The sequence below is a fragment of the Neovison vison genome, chromosome X (genome assembly GCF_020171115.1).
Source record: "Neovison vison isolate M4711 chromosome X, ASM_NN_V1, whole genome shotgun sequence".
In the NCBI taxonomy this organism is placed as follows: Eukaryota; Metazoa; Chordata; class Mammalia; order Carnivora; family Mustelidae; genus Neogale; species Neogale vison.
The window spans coordinates 45,729,388-45,748,110 of NC_058105.1; the positions used below are offsets into that span (position 1 = coordinate 45,729,388).

General features: G+C 36.3%; 1 protein-coding gene across 4 annotated transcripts in view; it reads right to left on the bottom strand.

Moving 5' to 3' along the window:
• The window catches only part of LOC122897383 (G-protein coupled receptor-associated sorting protein 2-like), a 148,838-nt gene that overhangs the window by 82,882 nt on the left and 47,233 nt on the right, over positions 1-18,723 (bottom strand). Inside the window, exon 3 of one of the 4 annotated variants that reach the window (XM_044235599.1) lies at positions 5,392-5,457. The exons of the other annotated variants lie outside the window; for them this stretch is intronic. The gene's annotated coding sequence lies outside the window, so the exon portion shown is untranslated. The remainder of the gene's footprint in view (positions 1-5,391; positions 5,458-18,723) is intronic. 4 annotated transcript variants of the gene reach the window in all.

Consider the following 18,723-nt stretch of genomic DNA (forward strand, 5'->3'; position numbering starts at 1 on the left):
CAAGGGTCCCAATAATTTCTGACACTGGAACATTTCATGGCATCATTTCTTTCTCTAATTCTGTTCTCATGGATTCGAAGGTGTTTGTTCCAGGCCTCCTCCTGATCCCTGTTTTCTGTCAGTTTGCCTTCTAGATCACTAATTTGTTCTTTTGCCTCACTTACCCTAGCTGTTAGAGTATCTAAATTAGATTGGATCTCATTGTTAAATTCTGCCAGATCAGCACTCACTTCTGCCATTAATTATGTTACCATTAATGGTTTTCTCCAACCTAGCCATTGTCTGCATAACTGTTTCCCTGAATTCTATTTCCAACATCTGGCTCATGCCCATATCCATTAGTTCTGTGGCAGAGGTCACAGTCTCTGAACTTTCCCTCTGTTGGGGGTTCCACCTCCTGGTTATTCTGGTGAGAGGTAATTGAGGGGATGTAAAGCTGAAAATATCAACCATGATCTAGGCAAGGTGTAGCCTCTCCACTGATGATCCTCTGCCCCCATTGAGATCCAGAAGTGTATAATCTTACATCTCGGGCTGATTTCATGGGCATACAGAGTGCTCTGGTAGATATCTAACTAAATTCAGGGAACTGGTTGAAATAGGGTCTCCTATTCATCCTCCATCTTGCCTCTCCTCTTCAACTTTGCTATTTTTCAATTAAGTTTTTAATTATAATTCCTGTGTAGTTAACATACAGTGCTACATTAGTTTCAGGTATATAATAAAATGATTCAATAATTCTATACATTACTCACTGTCATCACCATAAGTGTACTATTTAATCCCCATCACCTATTTCAACATCCCCACCACCCACCTGCAGTTTGTTCTTCATAGTTCAGAGTCTCCTTCTTGACAAATAGCATATGATTGGTTTGTCTCTTCTTTTGCACATTTGTTTTGTTTCATAAATTCCACACATGGATGGAATCATACGGTATTTGTTCTGACTGAATGATTTATTTTAATTTTAATTTTTTTTTGTTAAATTTCTTTTCACTGTTCCAGAATTCATTGTTTATACACCACATCCAGTGCTCCATTCAATACATGCCCTTCATAGTACACACCACCAGGCTCACCTAACTTCCCATCCCCTTCTCTTCAAAACCCTCGGTTTGTTTCTCAGAGTCCACAGTCTCTCTTGGTTCATCTCCCCTTCCTATTTCCCCCAGCTCACTTCTCTTCTCCATCTCCCATGTCCTCCCTGTTATTCCTTAGCTCCACAAATAAGCGAAACCATATGATAATCGATTCTCTCTGTTTGACTTATTTCACTCAGCATAATCTCTTCCAGTTCCATCCATGTTGATAAAAAAGTTGGGTATTCATCCTTTCTGATGGAGGCATAATACTCCATTGTATATATGGACTATATCTTCTTTATAAATTCATCTGTTGAAGGGCATCTTGGTTCTTTCCACAGTTTGGTGACTGTGGCCATTGCTGCTATAAACATTGCTGTACAGAAGGCCCTTCTTTTCACTACATCTGTACCTTTGGGGTAAATGCCCAGTAGTGCAATTGCACAGGGTCATAGGATAGCTCTATTTTTAATTTCTTAAGGAATCTCCACACTGTTTTCCAAAGTGGCTGCACTGACTTCCATTCCCAACAGTGTAAGAGGGTTCCCCTTCACATCCTCTCCAACACATGTTGTTTACTGTCTTGTTAATTTTGGCCATTCTTACTGGTGTAAGGTGGTATCTCAATGTGGTTTTAATTTGAATCTCACTGATGGCTAGTGATGCTGAGTATTTTTTCATGTGTCTGTTAGCCATTTGTATGTCTTCTTTGGAGAAGTGTCTGTTCATGTCTTCTGCCCATTTTTTGACATGATTATGTGTTTTGTGTGTGTGTGTTGAGTTTGAGGAGTTCTTTATAGATCTCGGATATCAGCCCTTTGTCTGTACTGTCATTTGCGAATATCTTCTTCCATTCCATGCATTGCCTCTTTGTTTTTTTGACTGTTTCCTTTGCTGTGCAGAAGCTTTTGATCTTGATAAAGTCCCAAAAGTTCATTTTCTCTTTTGTTTCCTTTGCCTTTGGAGACATATCTTGAAAGAAGTTGCTGTGGCTGGTGTCGAAGTAGTTACTGCCTATGTTCTGCTCTAGGATTCTGACGGCTTCCTGCCTCACATTGAGGTCTTTTATCCATTTTGAGTTTATCTTTGTGTATGGTGTAAGAGAATGGTCAAGTTTCATTCTTCTACACATATCTGTCTAATTTTCCCAGCACCATTTATTAAAGAAACTGTCTTTTTTCCACTGTGTATTTTTTCCTGATTTGTCAAAGATTAGTTGACCATAGAGCTGAGGGTCCATATCTGGCCTTTATATTCTGTTCCACTGGTCTATGTCTCTGTTTTTGTGCCAGGTACCTGTCTTAGTGATAAGCTTTGTCATAAAGCTTGAGATCAGGCAACATGATGGGCCCGGTTTGGGTTTTCTTTTTCAACATTTCCTTAGCAATTCAGGGTCTCTTCTGATTCCATACACATTTGAGGATTGTTTGATTCAGCTCTTTGAAAAATGCTGGTGGAATTTTGATCAGAATGGCATTGAATGTATAGATTGCTCTAGGCAGTATAGACATTTTAGCAATGCTTATTCTTCCAATCCAAGAGCACTGAATTGTCTTCCATCTTTTTGTGTCTTCTTCAATTTCTTTCATGAGTGTTCTGTAGTTCCTCAAGTACAGATCCTTTATCTCTTTGGTTAGGTTTATTCCCAGGTATCTTATGGTTCTTGGTGCTATAGTAAACGGAATTGATTCTCTAATGTCCCTTTCTGTATTTTCATTGTTAGTGTATAAGAAAGCAACTTATTTCTGTACATTGACTTTGTATCCTGCCACGTTGCTGAATTGCTGCATGAGTTCTAGTAGTTTGGGGGTGGAGTCTTTTGGGTTTCCCATATAAAGTATCATGTCATCTGTGAAGAGAGAGAGTTTGACTTCTTTACTGCCAATTTGGATACCTTTTCTCTTTGTTGTCTGATTGATGTTGCTAGGACTTCTAATACTATGTTGAACAAGAGTGGTGAGAGTGGGCATCCTTGTCGTGTTCCTGATCTGAAAGGGAAGGCTGTCGGCTTTTCCCCACTGAGGATGATATTCAATGTGGGTTTTTCATAGATAGATTTTATGAAGTTGAGGAATTTTCCATCTATCCCTGTACTTTGAAGATTTTAATCAGGAAAGGATGCTGGATTTTGTCAAATGCTTTTTCTTCATCAATTGAGAGGACCATGTGTTTCTTCTCTCTTCTCTCATTGATTTGTTCTATCACATTGTTTGATTTGCAAATGTTGAACCACACTGGCATCCCATGTATAAATCCCACCTGGGCATGGTGGATAGTCGTTTTAATGTACTGCTGGATCCTATTAGCTAGGATTTGTTGATAATCTTAGCATCTATTTCATCAGAGATACTGGTCTGAAATTCTCCTTTTTGGTGGGATCTTTGCCTGGTTTGGGTATCAGGATAATGCTGGCTTCATAAAAAGCATCTGGAAGTTTCCTTCTGCTTCAATTTTTTGAAACAGTCTCAGGAGAATAGGTATTATTTCTTCTTTGAGAGTTTGGTAGAATTTTCCCAGGGAATCTTTCAGGTCCTGGGCTCTTGTTTTTTGAGAAGTTTTTGATCAATACTTCAATCTTGTTACTAGATATTGGTCTATTCAGGTTGTCAATTTCTTCCTGATTCAGTTTTGAGAGTTTATAGGTTCCCAGGAATGCATCCATTTTGTCTATGTTGCTTAACTTATTGGCATATAACTGGTAATAATATTTTCTAATGATTGTTTCTATTTCCTTGGTATTAGTCATGTTCTCTCCCTTTTCATTCATAATTTTATTAATTTGGGTCCTCTCTCTTTTCTTTTGGATTAGTTTGGCCAATGGTTTATTGATCTTATTGCTTCTTTAAAAAATCCAGCTTCTAGTTTCATTGATGTGTTATACTTTGACTGACTTATTTTGCTTAGAATTTTACTCTCTAGTTCCATCCATGTTGTTGCAAATGGTATTTCTTTTTTTATGGTTGAATAATATTCCATTGCATATATATATATATATATATATATATATATATATATATCTCACATCTTCATTATACTTCATATATTGATGAAAACTTGAGCAACTTCCATACTTTGGCTAATGTAAATAATGCAGGTATAAACATAGGAGCATGTGAGGGGGTGCCTGGGTGGCTCAGTTGGTTATGCATCTGACTCTTGCTTTTGGCTCAGGTCATGTTCTGAAGGGCCTGAGATTGAGCCCCACATCTGGCACCACACTCAGTGAGAAATCTGCTTGTCCCTCTCCCTCTGCTCCTCCCCCTGCTCCTTCTTTCTCATATAAGTAAATAAAATCTTTGAATAAAATTAAAGTAGGGGTGCATGTATCACTTTGAATTAGTGTTTCTATATTTTGCACCCAATAGTGCAAATACTGGATCAGAGGGAGGTTCTATTTTTAACTTTTTGGAAAACCTCCATACTGTTTTCCACAGTGTCTGCACCACTGTGCATTCCCAATAACATCGCAAGAATGCTCCTTTTTCTCCACAACCTCACCAACATCTGTTGTTTCTTGTGTTTTTAATTTTAGCGATTCTAACTGGTGTGAGGTGATATGTCATTGTAGTTTGATTTGCATTTCTCTGAAGATGAGTGATGGTGAGCATTTTTTCATGTGTCTGTTGGCCATATGGATGTCTTCTTTGCAGAAAGGTCTGTTTATGTTTTCTGCCCCTTTTTAAATTGGATTGTTTTTTGGGTGTTAAGTTGTATAAATTATTTATATATTTTGGAGACTAACTTTTTATTGGATATGCTATTTGCCAATATCTTCTCTCATTCAGTAGGTTGCTCCTTTAGTTTTGTTGATTGTTTCCTTCACTGTACAGAAGCTTTTTATTTCAATGTAGTCCCAATAATTTATTTTTACTTTTATTTCCCTTGACTTAGGAGACATAGCTAGAAAAGTGTTGCTACAGCTGATGTCAGAGGAATTATTGCCTGAACTCTCTTCCAGAATTGTAATGGCTTCCTGTCTCACATTTAGGTCTATCATCCATTTTGAGTTTATATTTGTGTATGATGTAAGAAAGTGGTTCAATTTCATTCTTTCTGCTGTCCATTTTTCCCAACATAATTTGCTTAAAGAGACCCTTTTTCCCCATTGCATATTTTTCCTCCTTTGTGAAAGATTGAGTTTATAGTTGTGGGCTTATTTCTGTGTTCTGTTGTCTGTTCTATTAATTTATGTATCTATTTTTTGTGCTAGCCATTTTGCTTTTATGAAAGAACTACATTAGTATCTGTTTTCACTAATGGAAGAAATATGAAGAGGATTTTTGCTTTTATGAAAAACATCTCTTACTTTACTAATGCAGGTCTTTTGTATAAGTGAAGAGGCATAACACCAATTTCAGACAGCAGGAGATGCCTGTATAAGATAAAATAAGCTTTAAGTTAAAAGTGGTCACAAGAGACAAATATAATCATTATATAAAAATAAAGTGGTAAATTAATAAAGAAGATGTAATCATTGCAAATATTTATGGACCAACATTGGAGCACCTAAATACATAAAGCAAATGCTAACAGAACTCAAAGGAGAAGCAACACAATCATAGTAGATGACATCAATACCATCTTAATTATGGATATATCATCCAAAGAGAAAATCAAAAAGCAAAAAGCAGATTTGACAGCACTGTAAGACAAAATGTGCCTAACAGACACATAAAGAATATTATATTCAACAGCAGCAAAATACACATTCTTCACAAGTGAACATGTTAGACTATAAAAGAAGTCTTAACAAATCCAAAATGACTGAAATTATACCAATAATCTTTTTCTACAACTGTATGAAACTAGAAATCAATAACAGAAGGATAACTGGACAATTCACAAACACATGGACATTAAACACACTCCCAAATAAACAATGACTCAAAGAAGACATTAAAAAAAAGAAATTAAAAAAAAAACTTTGACATCAATGAAAATAGAAGCACAACGTACTAAAACTTATGGGATGCAACAGAAGTATTTCTAAGACTGGGGTTTATAGCTATTAATGCCAATTTTAAGAAAAAAGAAAGACCTCAAATAAACAACCTAACATATCTCATAAAACTAGAAAAAGAACAAATTAAGCCCAGAATTAGCTGAAAGGAGCAAATAATAACAAAATTAAGCAGAAATATATGAGATGAAGAAAAGAAGAGAAAATATCAAGAAGAATAAGAATTACGTTTTTCTGAAGGATGAACAAAACTGACAAACGTTTGGCTAGGCTAACCAAGAAAAAAAGAGAGTAGACTCAATAAATAAAAGTATAAGTGAAAGAAAAGACATTACAAGTGATACCACAGAACTACAAAGGACTATAAGATATCATTATGAATAATCATAAGCCAACAAATTGAGTGACTTAGAAGAAACACATAATTCCTACAAACATACAACTTACCAAGACTGAATCATGAAGAAATAGAACATGACCAATAATAATATTGGTCTGTGAACAGATGTGAACTGACCAGTAATAAGTAAGGAGACTGAATAAGTAATCTGACACCTTTCAACCAAGGAGAACGCAGTACCAGATGAATTCACTGGTGAAATTTTTTTTAAAGATTTTATTTATTTATTTGACAGTGAGTGAGTGAGAGAGAGAGAGAACACAAACAGGAGGAGTGGGAGAGGAAGAAGTAGGCTTCCCACCAAGCAGGGAGCCTGATGCAGGGCTCGATCCTAGGACCCTGCGATCCTGACCTAAGCCAAAGGCAGATTTTAACGACTGAGGCATCCAGGTGCCACTTCACTAGTGAATTTACCAAATGTTTAAGGAAGAATTAATGCAACCCCTCAAAAACTTGGGGAAGCAAACACTCCCAAGCTCATTTTATGAGGCCAGCATCACCTTCATACCAAAGCCAGAGAATGACACTACAAGAAAATAAAATTACAGGCCAATATCCCTGATGAATATACATACAAATATTCTCAACAAAATACTAGCAAATTGAATTCAACAGCACATCTAAAAAACTATACAGCACAATCAAGTGGGATTTAATCCTGAGGTAAAAGGATGGTTTGCCATGTGCAAATCAATGAGATAACACCACCTTAACAGAATGAAGAATAAAAATCATATAATTTAAGTAGATGAAGAAAATTTTTTTTCTAAAATTCAACAGCTTTTCATGATAAAATATCAAGGGACTGGGTACAGTATAGGCATATATATATATATATATATGATGTATGTTGAACATACATCAACATAATAAATATATATATATATATCATAGCTAACATTATACAAAATGGTGAAAAATGTAAAGTTTTTCCTCTAGAACAGGAATAAGACAAGGGTGCCCACTTTCACTAGTCTTATTCAACAAAGCACTAAAGTCCCAACCAGAGAAAATAGACAAGAAAAAGAAATAAAAGGTATCCATAAAAATCCTCAACAAAATATTAGGAAACCACTTTCACCATTACATTAAAAGGATCATTCACTGGGACACCTGGGTGGCTCAATTGGTTAAGAGTCTGACTCTTGATTTTGGCTCAGGTTATGATCTCAGGGTCGTGAGATGGAGTCCCACATCAAGTTACATGCTGGGTGTGGAGCCTGCTTGGGATTCTCTCTCTCCCTCTGCCCCTCCCCCATCCCACTCATGCACTCTCTCTCTCAAAAAAAAAAAAAGTATCAATCACTACAACCCAATGGGATTTATTCTGGGAATGCAAGGTTGGATCAATATTTGCAAATCAATGTGATGTACCACATTAAAAAAGAAAAATAAAAATCATATGATTAGGGGTGCCTGGGTGGCTCAGTGGGTTAAGCCTCTGCCTTTGGCTCAGGTCATGATCCAGGGCCCTGGAATCAAGCCCCGCATCAGGCTCTCTGTTCAGCAGGGAGCCTGCTTCCCCCCCCACCCCCTGCCTACCTCTCTGCCTACTTATCATCTCTTTCTGTTAAATAAACAAAATATTTAAAAGTCATATGATCATCCCAATAGATGCAGAAAAAGCATTTCACAAAAATCAACATCCATGCATGATAAAAACTCTCAACAAACTGAATTTAGAAGGAACATACATCAACGTAATAAAGGCCATATATGACAGACCCAGAGCTAACATCATACTCAATGGTGAAAAACTGAGGGCTTTTCCTCTAACACCAGGTAAAAAGACAAGGATATACATCTTCACTACTTTAATTCAACAAAGTACTGAAAATACTAGCCATAGCAAGCACAAAAGAAAAAGAAATAAAAGGTGTCTAAACTGGTAAAGAAAAAATAAAACTGTCAGTATTTGCAGACGACATGATACTATACATGGAAAACTCTAAGGACTCCACCAAAAATACTATTAGAAGTAATCAATGAGAGGCATCTGAGTGGCTCAGTGGGTTAAAGCCTCTGCCTTCGGCTCAGGTCATGATCCCAGGGTCCTGGGATTGAGCATTGGGCCCCACATCTGCTGAGCAGAGAGTCTGTTTCCCTTCCTCTCTCCCTGCCTGCCTCTCTGCCTGCCTGTGATCTCTGTCTGTCAAATAAATAAATAAAATCTTAAAAAAAAAAAGAAGTAATCAACGAATTCAGTAAAGTCATGGGGTACAAAATAAATACACACTAAATGGTTGCATTTCCATATACTAACAACAAAGTAGCAGAAAGAGAAATTAAGAAAACAATTCCATTTACAATTGCACCAAAATACAATACAATATGATACAATACAATACAATACAATACCTAGGAATAAACTTAACCAGGAAGGTGAAAGACCTGTCCTCTGCAAAAAGTAAAATACTGATGAAAGAAATTCAAGATGGCATAAACAAATGGAAAATTATTCCATGCTCATGGATTGGAAAAATTAATATTGTTAAAATGTCTACACTACCCAAAGCAATCTGCAGATTCAGTGCAATCTCTATCAAAATACCAACGGCATTTTTCACAAAACTGGAACAAATAATACTAAAGTTTGTATGAAAAAATGTAAGACTCCAAATAGCCAAGGCAATCTTAAGAAAGAGGAACAAAACTGGAGGTATCACAATCACAGATTTCAAGATATACTAGAAAGCTAAGTAATCAAAATACTATGGTACTGGAATAAAAACAGACACAGAAATCAATGGAACACAATAGAGAGCCCAGAGAACTCATGCTTATATGGTCAATTATTCTATAACGAAAAAGGCAAGAATGTACAATGGGGAAAAGGCAATCTTCTTAATAAAAGGTTCTGGGAAAACTGGGAACCTACATGCAAAAAAATGAAACTGGACCACTTTCTTATTCCATTTACAAAAAAAAAAAAAAACCCTCAAAATAGATTAAATACCTAAATGTGAGATTGAAAACATAAAACTCCTAAAAGAAAACATAGGCAGTAATTCCTTTGATATTGGCCTTACCAGCATTTTCCAAGATATGTCTCCTCAAGCAAGGGAAACAAAAGCAAAAATAAACTATTGGGACTACCAAGATAAAAAGCTTTTGCCCAGTGAAGGAATCCATCAACAAAACAAAAGCACAACCTACTGAATGGGGAAAGATATTTACACATGTTATACCGAATAAAGAGTTAATATCCAAAATATATAAAGAACTTCTACAACTCAACACCCCCAAACCCCACAAATAATTCAATTAAAAATGAGCAGAGGACCTGAATACACATTTTCCAAAGAAGACACGCATATGGAAAACAGATATATGAATAGATGTTTACCATCACTACTCACCGGAGAGAAGCAAATCAAAACCACAATGAGATATCACTTTGCACCTGTCAAAATGACTAGAATAAAAAAGATAAGAAATAACAAATGCTGGTGAAGATGTGAAGAAAAAGGAACCATTGTTCACTATTGGTAGGATGTAAATTGGCACAGCCACTGTTGAAAACAGTATGGCAGCTCCTCAAGAAATTAAAAATAGAATTACCTTATGATCCAGTAATTCTACTACTGGGCATTTCCCTAATGAAAACAAAAACACTAACTTGAAAAGATATGTGCACCCCTATGTTTATCACAGCATTATTTATAATAGCCAACATATGGAAGCAACCCAAGTATCCATCAATAAGTGAATGCATAAAGAAAATGTAGTATATGTATACAATGAAATACTACTCAGCCATAAAAAATAAGATCCTGACATTTGCAACATGGATGGACCTACATAGCATTATGCTAAGTATAGTAAGGCAAAGACAAATATCATACGACTTTGCTTATCTATGGAAACTAAAAATGAATGAATAAATAAAAACAAAAAGCAGAAACAGACCCATAAATACAAACTGATGGTTGCCAGGGGAGAAGGGGGAATATGGGCAAAGGGGAGTGTGAGGTACAGGCTTCCAGTTGTGGAAGGAATAGGTGACAAGGATAAAATGTACAGGATAGGAAATATGGTCAATGGTATTGTAATAGCTTTGTATGGTGACAAATAGTAGCTGTACTTGTGAGCATAGCATAACATACAGAGATGTTGAATCATTATGTTGTACACCTGAAATTAATGTAAGTAACACTGTGTGTCAATTTTAAAAAAGAAAAGGCATCTAATTTGGAAAGGAATAAGTACACTTATTTGTGTTTGCATTTAAAATAACCTCATATTCAAAAAATCCTGGGACACCTGGGTGGCTCAGTCAGTTAAGCATTCAACTCTTGACCTCAGCTCAGGTCTTGATCTCAGGGTTGTGAGTTTGGGCCCCAGCATGGAGCCTACTTAGAAACAATAAAAATAAAAATATCCTAAAGACTCAACCAAAAACTGTTGGAACAAATTCAGTAAAGATTTAGAATATACAATCAACACTAAAAATTTCGTTGTGCTTCTTTTTTTCTTAAACATTCTATTTATTTATTTAAGAGAGAGAGAGAGAGAGAGAGCACAAGCCTGGGAGAGAGGCAAGAGACAAAGGGAGAGGGAGAAGCAGGCTTCCCGCTGAGCAAGGAGTCTGATGTGGGAACTGATTCTGGGACCCTGGCATCAAGACCCGAACTAAAAGGCAGATGCTTAACTGACTGAGCCACCCAAGTGACCCCAGTTGTGACTCTCTATACTAACAAGAAAGTATCTGAAAAAGAAATAAAGAAAATAATCCCAAATTACAACAGCATCAATAACAAAAAAATAGGGATAAATTTTAGCAGGTGAAAGATCTGTACAAATACTAGAAAATATTGGTAAGAGAAATTGAAGAAATACAAAAATGTTCTGTTCATTGATCAGAATAATTAGTATTGTTAAAATGTCAACACTACCCAAAGTAATCTATAGATTAAATGTAATCCCTATCAAAATTCCATTGGAATTTTAACAGAAATAGAAAAAAAAAATCCTAAAGTTTGTGTGAAACCACAGATGACTTCACATAGCCAAAGCCATCTTGAGAAAGAATAAAGCTGGAGAAATCACACTTCCTGATTTCAAACTTTATTACAAAGATATATACTCAAAAGAAAAAAAAGCAACAAAAAAAAAAACAAAGATATATACTCAAAACACTAAGGTATTATCATAAAATCATACAAATAGAAAAATGGAACAGAACTGAGATCCCAAAAATAATCTCACAAATATATGGTAAGCTAACAGTTGACAAGAGTGCCAAGAATACTCAGTGGAGAACCTTCAATAAACTGATGGGAAAACTGGATATTCACATGCAAACAAATGAAAGTTGACTCCTATCTTACACCATTAACAAAAATGGACTCAAAATGGATTAAAGACTTAAATGTCATACCTGATACTTCCTCCTAGAAGAAAACAAAGGGAAAAAAGCTCCATGGCACTGGTCTTAGCAACTTTTTTTTTTAATATGATGCTGAAGTCAGAAGGAACAAAAGCAAAAATAGACAAGTAGGACTACATCAAACTAAAAAGCTTCTGCACAGCAAAATAAATGATCAATAAAATGAAATGGCAACCTAAAGAATGGGAGATAATATTGGCAAACCAAATATCTGAACGGGGTTAATATAAAAAAATACATAAGAAAATCATACAACTGAATAGTAATCATCATCATCATCTGATTTTAAAATGGACAAAGGACTTGAATAGATTATTTTCCTCAGAAGAGATACAAATGGCTAACAGGTGCTTGAAAAAATAATCAACACCACTAATCATCAGGGAAATGCAAATCAAAACCACAATGAGATCTCACTTCACACCTGTTAGAATGGCTATTATCAAAAAGCAAGAGATAACACCTGTTGCCAAGAATGTGAAGAAACTCTTCTGCACTGTTGCTGGGAATGTAAATTGGAACAGTCACTGTGGAAAACTGTGTGGATGCTTTTCAAAAAATTAAAAATAGAACTACCATAGGACTCCAAAGTCCAACTTCTGGGTATATTTTCTAAGGAGAGGAAATCACTATCTCAAAAAGATATCTGCACCCCCATGTTCCTTTGCAGTATTGTTCACAAGAGCCAAGACATAGAAACTACCTAATTATGAAGTGATGGATAAATTAATAAAGAAAATGTAATACTTTTAAAATGGAATATTATTCAGCCATGAGACAAAAGAGAATGCTGGCATCTGAGACAACATAGCTGGAACTTGAGGGCATTATGCTAAGTGAAAGAAATCAGACAAAGACTAATACTGTATGTTCTCACTTATGTATGGAATCTAAAAAAAGTCAAACTCATAGAAACAAAATAGGTAGTTGCCAGGTAGGTGTGAGAAATGGGGAGATGAGTTCAAAGAGTTAATAACTTGCAGTTATAAGATGATTCAGTCCTGGGTATCTAACATACATCCTGATGACTGGAGTTAACTGTATTGTAAATTGAAGTTTGTGTACGCACGCACGCGTGCGCGCACACACACACACACACAAGATAACTACAGGAGGTGATGATGTCAACTACCTATTTGTGTTAATCATTTCACAATATATATGTATATTGAATAATCACATTGTTTACCTTAAACTTGCACAATGATTTTGTCAATTATATCTCAATGAAGGAGGAGAAATTTTGAAAAATAAAATAAATTATTTCCTGCAGTGTTAGCTTGGTGGTTGCATATTCTTTTAAGCCTTGCTGCTCTTGGAAACTCTTTATCTCTCCATCCATTTTGAATGTCAGTCTTGCTGGATAAAGTATTCTTGGCTGCATGTTCTTCTCATTTAGTGCCCTAAATATAACTTGCCAGCCCTTCCTGGCTTGCCAGGTCTCTGTGGACAGGTCTGACGTTATTCTGATGGGCTTTTCTCTGTAAGTAAGGAGCCTCTTTGTCCTAGCGGCTTTCAAGAGATTATACCTACAATTATGATTCCTCAATTTGACTATCATGTGCCTTATGTTTTTTTGGAATGTATAATCTTGGGTGGAGACCTTTCGGCCTCTAGTACATGAATGCTGGTTCCCTTCGCGAGATTGGGAAAATTTTCATGAAGAACTTGTTCCACTGTATCTTCTAGAATTCTTTCTTTCTCCTCCCCTTCCAGGATTCCAATACTTCTGACGTTGGAACGTTTCATGGCATCATTTATTTCCCTGATTCTGTTTTTGTGTTTTCTAAGCTGTTTGTTCCAGGCTTCCTCCTGATCCTTTCTCTCTGTTTGTCCTCCAGATCACTAATTCTATCTTCTGTCTCAGTTACCCTAGCTTTGAGAGAATTGAAATTAATTGGAACTCATTGAGAGCATTGTGAACCTCAGCCCTGGTCGCATTCAGTTCGGCCCTCATCAATTCCGTTTGGTCATCCATGGGATTCTCCAACCTAGCTATTGCCTGGATAACGGTTAGCCTGAATTCTCTTTCTGACATACTGTCTATGTTGATAGCCGGTAGCTCTGTTGCAGAAGGTCCATCCTCTGTATTTTTCTTCTGTTGGGCATTCCTCCTCCTAGTGATTTTGGTGAGAGATGACTGAACAGATGTAGCTGGATGTATCAACCGTGGTGCAGTCAAGGTGCACCCTGGAACACTTCTGAGCAATCAGGATGCCCCATCCAAACGAGAAAAAAAAAAAAAAAAGAAAAGAAAAAGGAAAAAAAAAAGAGAGAGAGAGAGAGACAGGAAAGAAAGGGAAGATAAAAGAGAAGGTTCAGCCCAAATAGGCCCCAAGATAAGATTTATGAAGTATACAAACAAAAACAAACAAAAAGACTGATAAAGTATATGACAAGAGAAATTATATATATATATGTATATATATATATATATATATATATATACATATATATGGAAATAAAGGAAGAACCTTGTCCAAAAGAACCCCAAGTGTAAGATTTATATACTATCAGGACAAACACAAAAACACAGAAACACTGGTGGAAGAAAAAGATGGAAGAGTGGTTATAAATTCTCAGTGTGGGCGAGGAAAGTTGTTTTGATTCTTCCTGGATGTATCATGATATCTTTATGGGCAAATAATGTTCGACAAAGCAGGAAAAATTATACAGTGGGAAAAAAAGTCTCTTCAATAAGTGGTGCTGGGAAAATTGGATAGCTATATGTAGAAGAATTAAACTTGACCATTCCCTTACACCATACACAAAGATAAACTCAAAATGGATAAAAGACCTCAACGTGAGACAGGAATCCATCAGAATCCTAGAGGAGAACATAGGCAGTAATCTCTTCGATATCAGCCACAGCAACTTCTTTCAAGATATGTCTCCAAAGGCAAAGGAAACAAAAGTGAAAATAAACTTTTGGGACTTCATCAAGATCAAAAGCTTCTGCACAGCAAAGGAAACAGTCAAGAAAACAAAGAGACAACCCACGGAATGGGAGAAGATATTTGCAAATGACAGTACAGACAAAAGGTTGATATCCAGATCTATAAAGAACTCCTCAAACTCAACACACACAAAACAGATAATCATATCAAAAAATGGGCAGAAGATAGGAACAGACACTTCTCCAATGAAGACATACAAATGGCTATCAGACACATGAAAAAATGTTCATCATCACTAGCCATCAGGGAGATTCAAATTAAAACCACATTGAGATACCACCTTACACCAGTTAGAATGGCCAAAATTAGCAAGACAGGAAACTACATGTGTTGGAAAGGATGTGGAGAAAGGGGAACCCTCTTCCACTGTTGGTGGGAATGCAAGTTGGTGCAGCCTCTTTGGAGAACAGTGTAGAGATTCCTCAAGAAATTAAAAATAGAGCTTCCCTATGACCCTGCAATTGCACTACTGGGCATTTACCCCAAAGATACAGATGTCGTGAAAAGAAGGGCCATCTGTACCCCAATTTTTCTGGAAGCAATGGCCACGGTCGCCAAACTGTGGAAAGAACCAAGATGCCCTTCAACGGACAAATGGATAAGGAAGATGTGGTCCATATACACTATGGAGTATTATGCCTCCATCAGAAAGGATGAATACCCAACTTTTGTAGCAACATGGACAGACTGGAAGAGATTATGCTGAGTGAAATAAGTCAAGCAGAGAGAGTAAATTATCATATGGTTTCACTTATTTGTGGAGCATAACAAATAGCATGGAGAACAAGGGGAGTTAGAGAGGAGAAGGGAGTTGGGGGAAATTGGAAGGGGAGGTGAACCATGAGAGACTATGGACTCTGAAAAACAATCTGAGGGGTTTGAAGCGGCGGGGGGTGGGAGGTTGGGGAACCAGGTGGTGGGTATTAGAGAGGACATGGATTACATGGAGCACTGGGTGTGGTGCAAAAATAATGAGTACTGTTATGCTGAAAATAAATTTAAAAAAATTTTTAAAAAATTAATTTAAAATTAAAATTAAATCTAATAAATTAAATTATTAATTTAAATAATTATAAATAATTTTATAATTTATAGTATATTTTCATAATTTAAAATTTATGATTTATAAATAATCTTTTAAATATTATTAATAACCATAATAATAAATTTAACAAATTAAATTTAAATAAAATTTAAGTTAAAATTTAAAAGTAATCTTACCTTCCAACCTTAAAACAAACTTTCAGACATTTAAATATATATGAAAAGTATTTACTTTTTAATTCCATTTAATTGACCTTCTGATTTTGATTTTAATTTCCTATAGGTGTACATACAGTAGGAGGATCCAATGGATAATATTATTTCCTTTCCTTTGATGTTGCTATTACCCTGTACAAATTAGTAAACTGACACTCTGGATTCTATATAAACCTTGTGATTTTATTAATTATGAGCTCACCATATATAAATGGATGCTATTTTTTTGTATGAGGATCTAAACTTCTGAGCTGGTATGGTTGAGGTAGAGATATTGTGGATTCTTTAAAAAGTCATCTAGGTAATGAGCACCATCATGAAATCCTCCATGAAAGACAACGAGCTAGCTTTGGCAACACAGAGACATATTCTTTGATCTGGCCAAAATATTTTCTTTTTTTTTTTTATTTTTTTTATTTATTTTTTTTTAAAGATTTTATTTATTTATTTGAGAGAGAGAGACAGTGAGAGAGAGCATGAGCGAGGAGAAGGTTAGAGAGCGAAGCAGACTCCCCATGGGGCTGGGAGCCTGATGTGGGACTCGATCCCGGGACTCCAGGATCACGCCCTGAGCCGAAGGCAGTCGTCCAACCAACTGCGCCACCCAGGCGTCCCATGGCCAAAATATTTTCCATTTTGAAATTCCAAGAGTTTCAAAGGAGTTATATGAGAATTTCAGTACCTCTCAGCCCCAATCAAATATAATGCTATTAAATTAAAGATAAGGTAAAATGATAAAAATTAACTGGAGTAGTCTGATCACAGATGTGAATAATGGATATAACATTCCAGATACCCCACAATGCTTAAGCAATCCTGTATATTTCTAACACCAGGGAGCATTTACCTCAGAAATATACAAAACCAATTCCATACACTACAAAAGAGACATTAGGAATTGTTGGAGTAGAGGCAGATTATTTAATAAATGATACTGGTATTATGTGGAAAGAAACCATGTCCATTTTCCTCTACAAAACACAAGCCAACTTCATTCTAGATAAATGAGTGTTTCTTCCCCTTCACTCACCCATTCCTTTTAAAATATTTAAGATACCAAAAAAATATATATTTAAGATACCTAGATTTCCTGGAATTTGCTTATGTGTATCAAGGCCTAACTTTGTTTTCCCAAATGCCTAGTAATTATTCCAACACCATTTACCATATGTGTAGAAGAGTTAACATGACAGACCTGAATTTGCTAGCCTTATAAAGGTCTGCTTGCACAGCTGGCCCTTGGTGGGATTTTATTAGTAGTAATTTATTAGTAATTAATAGATATACTAATTAATTAGTAATTAATTATTAGTAATTTATTAGAAGGATAAATAAGACAAAAGGGAAAACCCAATTACTAACATTATGAATGAGAGAGGTGACATCACTAGCTAGTCTACAAATATCAAAAGGATAAGTTGATTGACAAGGTTGTAGCGAAACAGGAACTCTCCTACATTGCTGGTGAGTGTCCAAATGTGTAATACCCCTTTAGAGGGATATTTGAGAATACCTAATAAAACTACACTGCACATGCATATCATCCATCCCCACTTCCAGGATTCACTATCCCCATTTCTAGGAATCTACCCTGAAAACAGACCTCTAACCACACAAAAATATATTTGCATGAGGTTATCTGTCCAGCACTAATTATAACAGCAAAATATTGGAAATAAATATCTACATATAGTGTGACTGAACAAATTACAGTAGTGACACAAGGAAGTGTTATTCAGCTGTAAAAAATGAGAAATGTATCTATGTATCAACTGGCTTCAAGTCTGTAAAATATGCAAATAGATTAGAGGGATTAGTAAAATTTATTTTCCTAACTATATTTTCCTTAAAAAAAAAAAGAGGTTGATATCCTGTGGCTATTTCACAGTGGGCTCTGACCAAAAGGGATCAACACAAATAAGGCAGTGCCATAGTGGTTCAGTAAATCATGAAGTCTAAAGCTTTGAAAACGAGGAAAGGTCCCCAGAGGGTAACCCGTGAGACCATCCATAAACCATTTTCTGTAGGTGGTTCCTAGAAAGACCTTCCCTTAAAGTTCAAGACTGAAAAGGAAAGGACCTCAGATATGGCAGGTAGAGCAGTGACCTTTGTATCCTTATATGGGAGGGAGCTATGTTTGTGTGTGTGGAGAGGGATATGATGGGACTAGGCCTTTTCAGAACCTCATATCCAGGGCAGACACCCAGAATGCTGCTGCCTGAGATGAGATCCAGGGATCCTCTTGGGAGTTGAGAAGTTTGCTCTAATACTAATGAGAAATCCTATGTGAAGGGCCCAAAGCATCTAGGGTCCTTCCTCTTAAGTGTGTTGCCTCTCACAGAGCTGGCGAGATTGAGCTTAATTCCTCTCTTGCGTCTCCAAGCAGCTGCAGCCTTGGAGTAAGTCAGTCTTGTCCACCCCTCATCCCCTACTCCAACTCTCCCCTAGTATTGAGCTTAGCCATCCCCACCGTTTGAAAGGCAGACAACAAAGAGTGCCAACTAGGTGAGACAAAGGGAGTGGTAATGTAGGTCACATACCCTATCAGTTCCCATCCCTGCCTTTTCAGAAAAACGCCACTGGTGTGCAGAAATCGCCATTTCACTGTTTCTTCTCTCTGGGAACCCCTGAAGTCAATTTCCTCCGTGTGTCTACCTCCCACCCCACAAATA